The sequence below is a fragment of the Urocampus carinirostris genome, chromosome 11 (assembly GCF_059441175.1).
Source record: "Urocampus carinirostris isolate Australia breed hairy pipefish chromosome 11, RoL_Ucar_1.0, whole genome shotgun sequence".
NCBI lineage: Eukaryota > Metazoa > Chordata > Actinopteri > Syngnathiformes > Syngnathidae > Urocampus > Urocampus carinirostris.
In genome coordinates this window covers 6,236,077-6,252,347 of record NC_142359.1, presented here as the reverse complement: position 1 = coordinate 6,252,347, position 16,271 = coordinate 6,236,077, and the positions used below count along the sequence as shown (strand labels likewise).

General features: G+C 39.3%; 1 protein-coding gene across 4 annotated transcripts in view; it reads right to left on the bottom strand.

The window, feature by feature from the left end:
- Positions 1–13,338: 13,338 nt before the first annotated feature.
- The window catches only part of LOC148356291 (sodium- and chloride-dependent betaine transporter-like), a 63,210-nt gene continuing 60,277 nt past the window's right edge, over positions 13,339–16,271 (bottom strand). For 2 of the 4 annotated variants that reach the window (XM_088347898.1, XM_088347901.1), the window contains exon 17: positions 13,339–13,750. The gene's annotated coding sequence lies outside the window, so the exon portion shown is untranslated. Of the gene's footprint in view, positions 13,751–14,399; positions 14,922–16,271 lie in introns of those variants that run through there. The other 2 variants (XM_088347899.1, XM_088347900.1) reach the window with 1 other exon arrangement.

Genomic DNA, 16,271 nt, shown 5'->3' with positions numbered 1-16,271 from the left:
ATTTCCTGTAGTTTGCACACTCTGCAGGAGGGATTTTGGCCCACTCCTCCGCACAGATCTTCTCTGGATCAGTCAGGTTTCTGTGCTGTTGCTGAGAAACACGGAGTTTGAGCTCTAAATATTTTCAATAGGGTTCAGTTCTGGAGACTGGCTGGGCCATGCTAGAACCTTGATATGCTTCTTACGGAGCAACTCCTTGGTTTTCCTAGCTGTGTGCTTCGGGTCATTGTCGGGGTTGGGAGACCCAGTCAAGACCCATCTTCAATACTCTGACTGAGAGAAGGAGGTTGTTCCCCCAAATCTCTCAATACACAGCCCAGTCATCCTCTCTTTAATGCAGTGCACTCATCCTGTACATGTGCAGAAAAACACCACCAAAGCATGATTCTACCACCCAGTCGTGAAAGTTTGATAATGGATTATTTTAGGTATTTTCTTCTCAGACAAAAAAAAAACTATAGTTAAACAAAATACAAATATAGTAATATCCAAATTTACAGCAGAATTATTGACCAGAATGAGTAACTTGTATTAGCTTCTTAGCCACTGTGTGTTAAGTTTGGGGGTGATGGACCCATGTGGGGGAGGCAGGAACTTGAAACAAGGGATGCTCAAAATATTATCGGTATTTAAAATGAGATGTTGAAAAAAAATCAACCTGACAAATTCGAAACAACGACTTAAACTGCAAATTAAAACTGCAATGAGTAAAGAAACACAAACAAACATGGCATGGTGGTAGAATGAAATGACAATGACCCGACAAAGTTTGCTGGTCAGAAATGTCCTTTTACAGGGTTCAGGATACTTCAATACACCTTTGCCCAGTTCAAACCCTGGTTGGGGCCCTCTGGTGGTAAGAGGGACCCTAATGCAGTGAATACAAGTGATAGAAAAAAATTGTCAATTGATAATTTAGGCTAAACAAAAACGATAAAGCTGGTGACAATACCTACCATATTTTCCGCACTATAAGGCGCACCTAAAAGCCTTTATTTTTTTTTCAAAAGCTGACCATGCGCCTTATAATACAGTGCGCCTTATATATGGATTAGTCTTGCAACTAAAGCAAGCAGCCGCCGACTCGATTTTCCCCCGAAGGCGAAGTCGTCCGCGGTGTATGCTGGGATTTATATACCGGTGTTTCATTTCCTAAGCAATGTGTCAATCATCATTTGAATCAGTCACTATTGGAAAAAGTTATTCGGATGTAAAGGGGGCGGATCCTTATCATTTACAGGCTCGCATAGGCTAAAGGGGCGAAACAAAGCCTCCAATTGGCCGAAAAAGATGAATGTGAATCACACGTTGGGTTGCACTACAAGAGAAAACGTTTTTTACCATTTTGTATTTGTAAATATTTTACTCTCCTGGATTTACTACACTCACGGTTGTAAGAAGACCATGGTTACGTATCATTATTGAACGTGATGGCTGCAAGAGAACTTAGGTGAGCTATGCGGCTTTATATTTTCCCGGTATCTTGTTTTAGAACGATCTTGACGTTTCTGTGATGAGTCTATTTTTAAATTAAATTAAATTCAAAGTGTTGATTGTCATATGCACAGTAAAGTTGCGAGCGAAAAAGAAAATAGAAACGAAGGAATGGTTGGCATTTCTTGAATCCCGAGACTTTAACCTTCCGAATGATGGAACGATGCATTTGAGTGACATCGTACGGACACCGCATCCGCACGTGTCTACGACACTATTTGCTTCTTTGCAAGCTTTGGGAATGTTAAGGGGGTAATAAGTTGGACTGAACCATCTGACTGTTTTGTCCACGTTCCCATTGTAGCGCCTTATAATCCGGTGCGTCCTGTGTATGTCAAAAATAGGACCAAAACGTTTTTTTCGGGGTGCGCCCTATAACCCGGTGCGCCTTATAGTGCGGAAAATACGGTACTTTTATTTAGAAAATAAAAGTTGTCCAACACGCAGGGACAAAACAAAACAAAAACAGACTTACAGGCAATCAGAAACTTAGACTAGGAAAGACTCACAAAACAGACTTAAAGGCACTAACTCAAACAAACGGGCGTGACAGGTCTTCCTCGAGTCAAATAAAACAGAACAGAGCAAAACAGAACAATACAGAGCAATGCAATGCAATGAACCAGCAACCGGCGGTCCCCAAACCAGCCTTTAAGAATCCCAAACGTAATTAGGACAACCTGTGTCAGCCGGTGGCAAGGGGCGGGAGCAGCTGGTTGTCATGGCGACCATGCAGGACATGTGTTGGGACTAATGTACCACAAAGGAACACAGTCCTGGAACCCTACTACTTGTCTATGAAACGCGTACTATTAAATTCAATGATTAAAATTTTGCAGGGGGTGTCAAACTCATTTTAACTCGGGGGCCACACGGTAGAACAAACATTCTGTCGGGGGCCGGACTAGTAGATTAAAGAGAAAGAAAAAGAGATAAAGAAATAAGAGAAAGTGAGGGAGAGAAAAAGAGAGAGGGGGAAAGAAAGAAATCTAGAAAGAAAAAGACCCAAAGAGGAACAAATAAAGAGAAAAGAGAGAGAGAGAGAGAGAGAGAGAGAGAGAGAGAGAGACAGAGAGAGCATAAGACAAAAAGGTAGGAAGAAAGAGATAAAGAGAGAGAGAGAGAGAGCCTGAGAGAAAAAGGTAGGAAAGAAATAAGAAAAAGAGGGAGGGAAAAGGAGAGAGGGCGGGACAAAGAAAGAAAAGGAGAGAGGGGGAGAGAGCGTGAGAAACAAAAGATAAAAAGTGCATAAAGAAATTAAGAGAAAAGAGAGATAAGGAAAATAGAGCAAAAGAGGTTAAAAGACACAGAGAGCGAAAGAGACAAAGAACAACAAAGGAAGAGAAAAAGAGACACAGAGAATGAAAGAGACAGAGACATAGTGGGAGAAAAGGGGTGAGAGGCACCTGTCTTTGGCAACATCAAGTTGACCTATTTCAACCTGCAGCTTGTTTTTCTCTTGCGCTTCTCTGGGTGTTGTCTCGCGGGCCGGATTCAATTCCTTAGCGGGCCTGATCCGGCCCGCGGGCCGCCTGTTTGACACCCGTGAAATTTTGGAACTCAACTGCCGTTACGACGTGGTGTGTTACTTCCTTACAATGTTCCCTGTAATTTTCCCCGGGTCTGAGCATCCACACAAAGTCGGTGAGCAACGCTTGAAACCACAGTGAGCAACCATAATCCCAAGTGTGGCAAGATAATTAATCATCAAACGTGTCCAAAACATGACATTGAGTTACATTTTGCTGAGTTTTCTCTCCTTCTGTTTTTCTATTTCTCTTTGGATATCTTTTTTCCTCTCCCTTTCTTTCCCCCTCTCTCATGACTTTTCTTTTTATCTCATTTTGTTTATTTTTTCCTAGCTTTTTATTTTTTATTTTTGTTCTCTATTTAATTTTTTTCTTTTGTTTCTTTCTTTTCTTTTTTCTGGCTTTTTTTCTGAATTTTTCCATCTTTTTTCTCTTTCTTTTGTTTCTTTTTTATCAGCTTTTCGCCACTTTTTCATTTTGGTATTTTTTTGTTCAATTCCTTTCCTTTAAGTCATTTTGTGCATAATTTTACATAATATTTGGTCATGTTGGGATTAAAGAAGCGAAAACAACCTGAAGAGCCATTTAGGACCCGAAAGAGCCGGTTTTCTCTAGTGAGCCGAGCCGAAGAAGCCGGTTCTCGAAAAACTCTACCGACTTTACTTTTCAACTTCGTTCGACATTGACTTAAAAATACCGCATTTAGAAAACAGCGTCAGGGGAACCTGTGTATTTTTACCTTCATGCACTGTAACTTTGACTCAATTTGCTTCTTATTATCAATTTTGAGCCCTGATTTTTGTGCGCTGGCTAGATTTTCTTAGAACATTGCTACTAACTGTAACTAATTACTGATTTTGGGTAACTCGCCCAACACTTTTCACCTCACAAGACAGTGGCCTTCCCTTTGACTCTAATTTCAATTCAGGCGGCACCTCGGGAAGATTATCAACCTTCCATTATCCACGCCGGCCGAAGTCCGGGGACATCAAATAAAGCCGCATCGATCTGCTGCCTAGTAAACAAACTGATGCCAACCGGCCCTGACAGCCGCAATCCGGGCGGCGATCACGATGACTGCGATATGTGGGAAGACCTCATTAAGCGCCTTGAATGGGATTTCATTTTGTCATTTGAATAGCTCATCTACGCTTCTGCCCACGCTCTTATTGTGAAAGGGCTGCAGTTGTTAGCGCTTGTGCGGCACAGTTCATGTCATGGGAACCTGTCGTGGGTTCAAATCCAGCTCCGGATTTCCTGTGCGGAGTTTGTATGTTCTCCCCGTGCTTGCGTGGGTTTCCTCCGGGCACTCCGGTTTCCTCCCACATTCCAAAAACATGCATGTCAGGTGAATTGGCCGGTCGGAATTGTCCCTAGGTGTGAATGAGCGAATGAGTTGTCTGTCCCTGTGTGCCCTGCGATTGGCTGGCAACCAGTTCAGGGTGTCCCCTGCCCACTGCCCGGAGATGGCTGGGATGGGCTTCAGCCCCCCCGCGACCCTAATGAGGATACGGCTGATGAGATGAGATATGCATGTGTGTGTTTTTGAGTGTCTGGCCCCTTTAAAATCCTAGTCCAACGCCGAGATGCTAACTTGGCCAATTGCCTTGCCGAAAAGACCGGTAAATTCCGGACTATAAGCCGCTACTTTTTTCCCAAACGTTCAACCCTGCGGCTTATACAGTGATGCGGCCAATGTATGTCATTTTTTTAACGGCCGCCGGAGGCGCTCGAGTACAAACGGTAAGATTTAGACCGGTGGAATATATGCGCAGAGGAAGACTGCAACTTCTTAGCTTGTGCACAAATTAAATTAGCGTAGACATATCCTCATCATGCAAATTGCAAAAAGAAGGCACATAACGCAGTTTTCAAGCTAACAGCAATAGAGCAGTCCGATTAAGAAGAAAACAGAGCTACTGCACGTAACTTATACTTTGCTAGCGTGTTTTTGTATAAGGGATCGTGGGACGACGTCTATATGACAAAGTCTTTTTCCCCTAAGACGACTTTAAAGACGTCGTTATAAGGAGGAAGATGAGGACGGTGTACCGTGATTTCTACAAGTACGGTATATTTTTTTAATAGACCCGTTTACTGTGTTGTGAGCGTGTTGCTAGTAGCGTTTTGCTACCCTTTGCAGGCACGGTTTGGGATGAAAGTTATAATATTATTATTAAAGCTTTGAAAACTCTCTCGGTGTACCGTCTTTCTTTGTAAATATGTGTAACCATGTATAATATGTATTTGCAACTGTATACTTTTGTAATGTATTTATTTTAGAGACTTATTCTGATATGTTTTCCACGGGCGAATCAAAAAGAAGGGGTGAAAACAACGGGGGCTGACGGGAAGTGGAGTAAAGGTGAGACGTGTTTGTGGACGCAGCGGGCAATAGTGAATATATATTTTTTCACACCCTTACCTTTGGAAATATACATTTTTTATCCTTGGATTATTTTTAACGGGACCCGGACTCTGCAGGCCTGCATCAAACCTTAAGTACCGGTATCATTTTCCGTTGATTTTGCCGGCTGTGATTTTTGGACTGTGTACTTTAATGAAGGACATTCAGTTTCAATCGTGGAACTTAAAGTCGAATTTGGGTTAATTTTGTGATTGTGTTACATGTTTTAATGTGGGCGCATGTGGCTTATATACAGGTGCGGCTTGTGTAAGTGCAAAAGCGGTTATCCTCTTAAAATGTGGTGGGTGCGGCTTATAATCAGGTGCGCTCTATAGTCCGGAATTTACGGTAATATAGAATGTAGAACGTGCAGCAGGCAGAGGGAAGAAAAGCTACTGGATTCGTTCTAAGATTTCCATCCATCCATCCATTTATAGCACTGTTTATTCTCACTAAGGTCGCTGTATTTGCGATTTGCCCTAACCTGCCCTCACTCGTTCAGCCCCAGCTGCCACTCGTTCCCTAATTAGTCATCCTCCTATTTAAACACCTTATTCTCGATCACTCCTGGTCCGTCCGTCTGCTAACCTCAGCACATGAAAATATTTTTTTACTCTGGCTTTCGTTTTGATTCTGACCTGTTTCCTGTATCGATCCCCGATCCAAGCTTCGTTCTCCTGTCCCGGCTAAGCGTATCCTGTCTGTTTCCTGTATCGATCCCTGAACCAAGCTCTGTTCTCCTGCCCCGGCTACCTGTATCCTGATTTTGTTTCCTGTATCGATCCCTGGCTTCCCGCTCGTCCCGACTTGTTCCGATCTCCGACCATGCCCCGTCTCCCGTCCCGGCTGACCGACTTGTTCCGACCACCGACCAGGCGTTTTTCGCAAGGGCTTCCAGCTCCTCCTGCCCAGCAAGCACCAGATTGCTGTCGTTTTCCTCTCGCCCTGACTTCCCCAATCCCTTAATAAAGCATTGTGTGAAACGTTACGCATTTGGGTCCCCCTGCTTTTTCGGACATTTTGTCAGTAGTTTAGTACCCTCTAGCTCGTTTGTTACATTGTTCCTTGAATTTTCCATTTCAAGTTTTGGGTTTTGTTTTTTGTTTGAATATTGTCACGTTTGATTTTGTTTGGACATGTATTTTTTTGTTTTGTGACCTCTTATTTGTTACCTTGTTCCTTGCATTTCCACTACTACAACAGTTTTGTTTTATTGTTTTTATGGTTGCTTTTTCAAACATTTTGTTAGTAGTTTAGCACCGTCTTGTTCGTTTGTTACATTGCTCCTTGAATTTTCCATTTCCAGTTTTGGTCTTTGTTTTTGGTTTGGATATTGTCAGGTTTGATTTTCTTTGGACATGTTTTTTGTTTTGTGACCTCTTATTTGTTACCTTGTTCCTTGAATTTCCACTGCCACAACAATTTTGTTTTAATGTTTCTATGGTTGCTTTTTTGGACATTTTGTTAGTAGTTTAGTGCCCACTTGTTAATTTGTTACGTTGTTCCTTGAATTTTCCATTGCCAGTTTTGGTCTTTGTTTCTGGTTTGGATATTGTCACGTTTGATTTTGTTTGGACATGTTTTTTGTTTTGTGACCGCTTATTTGTTACCTTGTTCCTTGCATTTCCACCACCACAACAGGTTTGTTTTATTGTTTTTATGGTTGCTTTTTCGGACATTTTGTTAGTAGTTTATTGCCGTCTTGTTCGTTTATTACATTGTTCCTTGAATTCTCCATTTCCAGTTTTGGTCTTTGTTTCTGGTTTGCATATTGTCAGGTTTTATTTTGTTTGGACATGTTATTTGTTTTGTGACCTCTTATTTGTTACCTTGTTCCTTGAATTTCCACTGCCACAACAATTTTGTTTTAATGTTTCTATGGTTGCTTTTTTGGACATTTTGTTAGTAGTTTAGTGCCCACTTGTTAATTTGTTACGTTGTTCCTTGAATTTTCCATTGCCGGGTTTTGGTCTTTGTTTTTGGTCTGGATATTGTCAGGTTTGATTTTGTTTGGACATGTTTTTTTGTTTTGTGACCTCTTATTTGTTACCTTGTTCCTTAAATTTCCACTGCCACAACTATTTTGTTTTATGGTTTTTATGGTTGCTTTTTCGGACATTTTGTCAGTAGTTTATTGCCGTCTTGTTAGCTTATTACATTGTTCCTCGAATTCTCCATTTCCAGTTTTGGTCTTTGTTTCTGGTTTACATATTGTCAGGTTTTATTTTGTTTGGACATGTTATTTGTTTTGTGACCTCTTATTTGTTACCTTGTTCCTTGTATTTCCACTACAACATCAGTTTTGTTTTATTGTTTTATGGTTGCTTTTTCAGACATTTTGCTAGTAGTTTGGTGCCCACTTGTTAATTTCTTACATTGTTCCTTGCATTTTCTATTTCCAGTTTTGGTCTTTGTTTTTGGTTTGGATATTGTCACGTTTGATTTTGTTTGGACATGTTTTCTGTTTTGTGACCGCTTATTTGTTACCTTGTTCCTTGAATTTCACTGCCACAACAGTTTTGTTTTATTTTATTTTTATGGTTGCTTTTTCGGACATTTTGTCAGTAGTTTATTGCCGTCTTGTTATTTTATTACCTTGTTCCTTGAGTTCTCCATTTCCAGTTTTGGTCTTTGTTTCTAGTTTGCATATTGTCAGGTTTTATTTTGTTTGGACATGTTATTTGTTTTGTGACCTCTTATTTGTTACCTTGTTCCATGTATTTCCACTACCACATCAGTTTTGTTATATTGTTTTTATGGTTGCTTTTTCAGACATTTTGCTAGTAGTTTGGTGCCCACTTGTTAATTTCTTACATTGTTCCTTGCATTTTCCATTTCCAGTTTTGGTCTTTGTTTTTGGTTTGGATATTGTCACATTTGATTTTGTTTGGACATTTTTTCCTGTTTTGTGACCGCTTATTTGCTACCTTGTTCCTTGAATTTCACTGCCAAAACAGTTTTGTTTTAATGTCTTTATGGTTGCTTTTTCGGACATTTTGTTAGTAGTTTTTTGCCGTCTTGTTAATTTGTTACGTTGTTCCTTGAATTTTCCATTTCCAGTTTTAGTCTTTGTTTCTGGTTTGCATATTGTCAGGTTTTATTTTGTTTGGACATGTTATTTGTTTTGTGACCTCTTATTTGTTACCTTGTTCCTTGAATTTCCACTGCCACAATTTTTGTTTTAATGTTTCTATGGTTGCTTTTTCGGATATTTTGTTAGTAGTTTAGTGCCCACTTGTTAATTTGTTATGTTGTTCCTTGAATTTTCCATTGCCAGTTTTGGTCTTTGTTTCTGGTTTGGATATTGTCACGTTTGATTTTGTTTGGACATGTTTTTTTGTTTTGTGACCGCTTATTTGTTACCTTGTTCCTTGCATTTCCACCACCACAACAGGTTTGTTTTATTGTTTTTATGGTTGCTTTTTCGGACATTTTGTTATTAGTTTATTGCCGTCTTGTTAGTTTATTACATTGTTCCTTGAATTCTCCATTTCCAGTTTTGGTCTTTGTTTCTGGTTTGGATATTGTCAGGTTTGATTTTGTTTGGACATGTTATTTGTTTTGTGACCTCTTATTTGTTACTTTGTTCCTGGTTGTGTTCTTGAATTCCATCCTCATTCTAAACACCCCTGGTTTAGTACCCGCTTCCCCTCTCTTGGTCACCAGGACCCTTGATACCACTGGGCCTGGCTTTTATCCCAAACAGCCTTTTTTATTTCTTTGTCTTTTCTATTGTTTTATGAAGTCATTGATTCAAAATTCATCGTAACCATGCATTTTTCCGTCTATCGAACAATATCGGTGGAATCAGTGTGTTCAATTTTCTAGGAATTGAATTGTGTGTATTACTACTCTGTTCATATGTCGTACCATCTGTACCGATTCCTGTGAATATTAATGTCATGTCAAAAAAAAACAGGATGACAAAGGAACAGATAACATTTCTTTCAAAAATATTTTTAATAATAAGCATGATAGAATACATGTTTATATGGAGTCGTGCTCAAAAACAGTCATAAAAATAACCCAATTTCTAAACTAATGCAAAAAGCAAAAACAGAATTTTAGGGAAATTCGATCATACTTTTTCACATTGATACTACATTGCTTACTCATTGATACAAACACCAAATCCTGAGACACATAGTCAATAAAGAAATCGGAATATTAAAACTTGTATTTTATTAATAAAAAAAAAAAAAAAAAGAGCAGAAGCATAATTGGACCTCTAGTTCTAGTTATGGATTCATCGCCTCTAGTATTGATACCGGAATTTACAGCAGGTATCGGCAAAATATATCTGTATACATACATGCATATAAGATGAGTCAAGTTTCTCTACAATTGTCTAAAATAATCCATTACCATAGAATAAAATAAATCGGAAAAGTAACCAAATCATATTTCAGCCCAGACAATTCTTTATTATGAATGGAGCTGCATTAACAGACTACAAAACGTAAAAAATATGGTAAAACATAACTCGATACATCCATCTATCCATTATCTGCACCGCTTATCCTCAGTAGGGTCACGGGGGGTGATGGAGCCCATCCTAGCTATTTTCTTGCAGTGGGCAGGGGACACCCTGAACTGGTTGCCAGCCAGTCGCAGAGACAACTCACTCGCTCATTAACACCTAGGGACAATAAATCACCCGAGTGCCCGGAGAAACCCACACAGGCATGGGGAGAACATGCAAACTCCACACAGGAAGGTTTGAACTGTGCTGCACACGCGGTAACCACTAATCCAATATATTTTAATTATTATATAATACATATATCCATAATATTTAATATACATACATCCATAATATTTTATATATATATAAATGTAACGGGTGTAATAATAACTTTTGTTTTATTGAAATTTCTGCTGGAATATGTTGTATAGTTTTTGTGTAAGTGTCCTGCAATGATGACTCCAACAGTGCCACCTGCTGGTATGGGGTAAGGTCTGGTTTTGGCTTTTGACTTGTGACCGGGAGGCGGGGTTTGTTGGCAGTCTAACAGCGTGCTGTCAACGGTAAGACACGATCTTTTGGTGCTCCGCAAAAAAATTAATTTTAAACATTAAAACCACAGCTGACAAATCTCTCAATATGCACAGTAATGTGATTAATGTTGTCCAGCTGTTTGCATTTATTTTCGTTTTGTTTCTGTCGCCTTTTATGTTAGTTTTGCCGGACGTTGCATGTTGTGCTAAAATGCTAATTCCCCTTATAGAGATCACAGCCAGCAGAGAAGCTTACCCCATACCAGTAAGTAATTAATTGGGGTTAGCATTTTTGCAATGCCTATTTTTTTTTTTGCTTGTTAGCACAATAAAAAATGTAAAATAAATTGTTTCTTTTTCCGGTCGCGCCTCACATGTTGTTGATTCTCGGGAAAATATTTTGACTTTCTGTATCTATAAGTTTCAAGTCTCCGACAACATTTGGTTGTTATGTATGTATCAGTTTAAGTCCCCGAAAATATATTGTGTTTTTAAGGGTTGGGTAGGGTTACTTTAACTGGATTACTTTCAATTACTTTTGGATTACTCCAATATCAAATATGCTGATAAAAGACAAAATAAATTAAATATGAATAAAATTACAAAATTTTGTGCAGGCTTGGGGAGTAACAGAATATATGGAACGGCAAAAATAATGTTGCAAGCTGTTTGGATTTATTCTCATTTTGTTTCTGTCGCAGTTTATGTTAATTTTGCCGGAGATCAAAGAGATCAAAGCCAGGAGAGAAAGCTTACCACGTGTTGTGAGTCATCATTTTATTCATATTTAGCTTCTTTTGTCTTTTATTAGCATATTTGGTATTGGAGTCATCCAAAAGTCATTGAAAGTAATCCAGTTAAAGTAATCCTACCCAACTGTTGGTTTGCCGGAGATCAAAGAGATCAAAGCCAGGAGAGAAAGCTTACCACGTGTTGTGAGTCATCATTTCATCCATATTTAGTTTATTTTGTCTTTTATTAGCATATTTGGTATTGGAGTCATCCAAAAGTCATTGAAAGTAATCCAGTTAAAGTAACCCTACCCAACCCTGGTCGCATTTGATGTTAGTTTTGCCGGAGATCAAAGAGAACAAAGCCAGGAGAGAAAGCTTACCACGTGTTGTGAGTCATCATTTTATTCATATTTAGTTTCTTTTGTCTTTTATTTGCATATTTGGTATTGGAATAATAAAAAAGTAATTGAAAGTAATCAAGTTAAAGTAACTCTAGCCAACCCTGGTGTTTTTGTATCTGTAACTTTAAGCCTAAAACGTGGCAATATGTCAAAAGTTTCCTTGGGGGGGAGCTCAAGTGCACAAAACGAGTTAATTATCCTCCATCAACACAAGAGCGAGCAAACCAAATAAACCGCGTGATAATCGAACGCCGCTTCGCATCAAGCACAGATGATCGAACTCGGGTTTACTAACACGCGCACGAAATCACATGCGATACAAAACCATACATCGGAATACAGACTAGTAAGACAATGCATTAGAATTGCTGTCATATGCTAGGAAGCTTCACATGTGATTATACAATGGAATACGTGTACAACTTTAGCATGCAATACAGTATAAACATGTGACCAAAGTTCCCTGTAATTTTCCTTACGGGTCTGAGCGTTCACACAAAGTCGGTGAGCAATGCTTGAAACAACAGTGAGCAACCGTAATCCCAAGTGTGGCAAGATAATTCATTATCAAACATGTCCAAAACTTGACATCAAGTTACATTTAGCTGAGTTTCCGGCAATGCAAAATAATTTTTTTCTTTTGAATGAATTGACTCAAAGGTTGTACGGCCTACAAACGTCGTTTGTTCTTACAATTCTTTCACAAGATATCCATTTATTTTTATTTCCTGATATATTTTGTCGCATGATATTAACATTTTCGGGGCTTATTGAGTCGGTTGCACGATACACAACTGTATTTAATCACATTTTTTAGCGGAAGTACAATGTTTGCAAAAGATTGACTTGGAATAATTGGAAATTATTTGAATGCAACACAAATTGTTTCTTCTTTTTCCCTGTTTTTTTCTATTTTTTTTATTTTTCCTAGCTGTTACTTTTTTCTTTTTGTTCTCTATCTACTTTTTTTTCTTTTGTCTATTTCTTTTCTTTTTTTCCGGCTTTTTTCTGAATTATTCCTTCTTTTTTCTCTTCCTTTTGTTTCTTTTTTTTCAGCTTTTCACTACTTTTTCATCTTGGTAATTTTTTCTTTTTTGTTCTATTCCCCCTTCCTTTAAGTCATTTTGTGCATAATTTTACATCATATTTGGTCATATAGGGATGAAAGAAGCAAAAACAACCCGAAGAGCCGTTTAGGACCCGAAAGAGCCGGTTCTTTTTAGTGAGCCGAGCCGAAGAAGCCGGTTGTCGAAAAACTCTACTGACTTTACTTTTCAACTTCGTTCGACATTGACTTCAGAATCCCGCTTTTAGAAAACAGCGTCAGGGGTACCTGTGTATTTTTACCTTCATGCACTGTAACTTTGACTTAATTCGCCTCCTAATTAGCAATTTCGAGCCCTGATTGATGAGCGCTGGCTAGATTATCCATGCGTTTAGGACCCGAAAGAGTTGGTTCTTTTTAGTGAGCCGAGCCGAAGAAGCCGGTTCTCGAAAAACTCTACTGACTTTATTTTTCAACTTCGTTCGACATTGACTTCAAAATACCGCATTTAGGATACAACGTCAGGGGAACCCGTGTATTTTTACCTTCATGCACTGTAACTTTGACTTAATTTGCCAAATTAGCAATTTCGAGCCCTGATTTATGTGCGCTGGCCACATTATCCATGCGTTTAGGACCCGAAAGAGCCGGTTCTTTTTAGTGAGCCGAGCCGAAGAAGCCGGTTCTCGAAAAACTCTAAAAACTCACACACGTAGTTTAGAGGGGGCTAGATTTTCTTGTGCGCTGAGAATGTGCAGGCAGTGCGCAGTTTAGAGGGAACACTGCATGTGACTATTTATTTGCACCGAAAACGTAGTTCCAAAAATGTACTTAATTGGCATATGCAACTATATGACCTAACCATTTGCCTACTTAGGAAATGATAAAACGCAATGCAGCACCTATTTACTCACAGCAAAACATGTCAAGTCAATTCATGTTTATTTGTATAGCCCTTTATACAAAGGAGTCTTAAAAGGCTGCACAGACTATTGCAAGCTACAGACTGTTATGAAACCACCCCCTGATCTAAAACCTACATGAGGGCAAGGAAAAACTCAAAAAGTTCAGCATGAGAAGAAAATGAAGAAACCTGGAGAAGGGACCGCACATGAGGTAATCCCTCTTCAGGAATGACCAGGCTGCAAAGGACAAACAATAAAATTTAGAAAAAAATACTAAATAAGTAGGGTTACTTTAACTGGATTACTTTCAATTACTTTTGGATAACTCCGATACCAAATATGCTAATAAAAGACAAAAGAAACTAAATATGAATAAAATGGGGGCAGCACGGCGGGGCAGTGGTTAGCGCATGTGCGGCACAGTTCATGGCTTGGGAACCTCCTGCGTGGGTTCAAATCCAGCTCCAGACTTCCTGTGCGGAGTTTGTATGTTCTCCCCGTGCTTGCAGGGGTTTCCTCCGGGCACTCCGGTTTCCTCCCACATTCCAAAAACATGCATTTCAGGTGAATTGGCCGGTCAAAATTGTCCCTAGGTGTGACCGAGCGAGTGAGGTGTCTGTCTCCGTGTGCCCTGCGATTGGCTGGCAACCAGTTCAGGGTGTCCCCTGCCCACTGCCCGATGATTTTTGGAATGGGCTCCAGCACCCCCGTGACCCTACTAAGGATAAGCAGTGTAGCTAATGAGATGAGATGAGATGAATAAAATGATGACTCACAACACGTTGTAAGCTTTCTCTCCTGGCTTTGATCTCTTTGATCTCCGGCAAAACGAACATAAAATGCGACAGAAACAAAATGAAAATAAATCCAAACAGCTTGCCGACATCATTTTTGCCGTTCCATGTATTCCGTTACTCCCCAAGCCTGCACAAAATTGAGTCATTTTATTCATATTTACTTTCTTTTGTCTTTTGTTAGCATATTTGGTATCGGAGTAATCCAAAAGTAATTGAAAGTAATCAAGTTAAAGTAACCCTACCCAACCCTGAATATAAAATAAAAATCAAATCAAAAGCTTGCAATGGATGTAGCATTAACCAACAATACACAGATAGTGTCAACATTAAATATAGGTCATAAACTATAGAACAGAAGTGTGTTGTAAGCCTAGATTTAAACAGTTCCACTGAGGTTGTAGATTGAATCTCAGAGAGTAGAGCATTCCCTAACACTTGGGCCCGAATGCTCTCGAAACTGCGGATCTCTTCTTGGCTCTTAGTAGACCAGCGTTTGTTGTGGAATGTGGATAATAACTGATGATAAGTATGCAGGCATCTGGTGAAGGTCTAGGATGACGTTGTTGCAAGAGGTCACAAGCTGATATGCTGATGGAGCCGGGGCGGACGACCTACATGAGATATCCTAACTTCATTTGAGAACACTAAAAAAGCCAATGTTGAATGTGTCGAACTTTGAACGTGTCCCGAATGCAATAAAGAGGGTTCCCTCTCTGCCATATCTACTCTCTGCGTATATTTTGGGGCAACGCCCAACGACGTTCTCACCAAAACATTTGCAGAGCAAAGGATGTAGAATCTTAATCTATCTACAGTAGTTTACAAATCCAGATTTGCGTGTGTGTATGCAAATTATGGTGAAAATTGTACACAGTTGTACTTGGTTATAGTTAGCTTTCTTGTCAAGGCACCAAACTATAAATACCACCGAAATCGTGTGGTCTGCTTTCATGGGGTCTCTAACGAGGTCAAAATTGGGTGCGGCAGCTCCCGACCACCGATCACTCCAAGCAGCCAAATCCAATCTTCTATCGGCCATTTTGCTTGTAAAAAGGAAGATAATTTGTGTAAACACGATCATTCACCAAATGTACTCGATCGAGGGTTGGATTTGCTAGTATATTAGCAATTTACGATTACGTTTTTGCTGTTTTAGAGTGAACTGGCAAGACAAGATCGGTTTAACAAAACAAAAATATATATTTAAACTTAAAATAAAAAAATATAGACAATACGTGGTAATGGTACAAGTTGAAAGGAAATGTACTTTGATTGATGGTACTATTCTTGTTACATATAATATCTTGTTATAACAATTCGAATTCACAATTTCATTAATAAGTGGAAAGTGTTTAGATTTTCAGGGGGCGGGACTAATATAATCTTCAGTTTTTTACCGTCAGTCCTTTTTTTCCTCTTAGTTTGGTCAATTGTTTATTAAAGCTGTCTATTTTGAATTACCGTATTATTACTATTAGCACTATAAGGCGCGCCTAAAAGTCTTAATTTTTTTCAAAATCTGACCATGCGCCTTATAATACAGTGCGCCTTATATATGGCTCAATATTAAATCGCAAGGTCTCACAACTTACGCAACAGCCGCCGACTCGAATTTCCCCCGAAGGTGGAGTAGTCCGCGGTGTATGCTGGGATTTATATACCGGCGTTTCATTGGCTAACCAATGTGTCACTCATCATTTAGATCGATGGCTATTGGCTAAAGTTATTCGGAGCCTCGGATAGGCTAGAGGGCCGAAACAAACCCTGCAATTGGCCGAAAAAGATGACTGAATAGCAAGCTTGCTAAACTACGCCACAAAGAAACATGTTTCATTAGTCTGGATTTGTAAATATTTTACAGTCCTGGATTTACTACACTCACGGTTTCTAAGAAGACCGTGGTTACGTATCATTATTGAACGTGAGAACTTAGGTGAGCTATGCGGCTTTATATTTTCCCG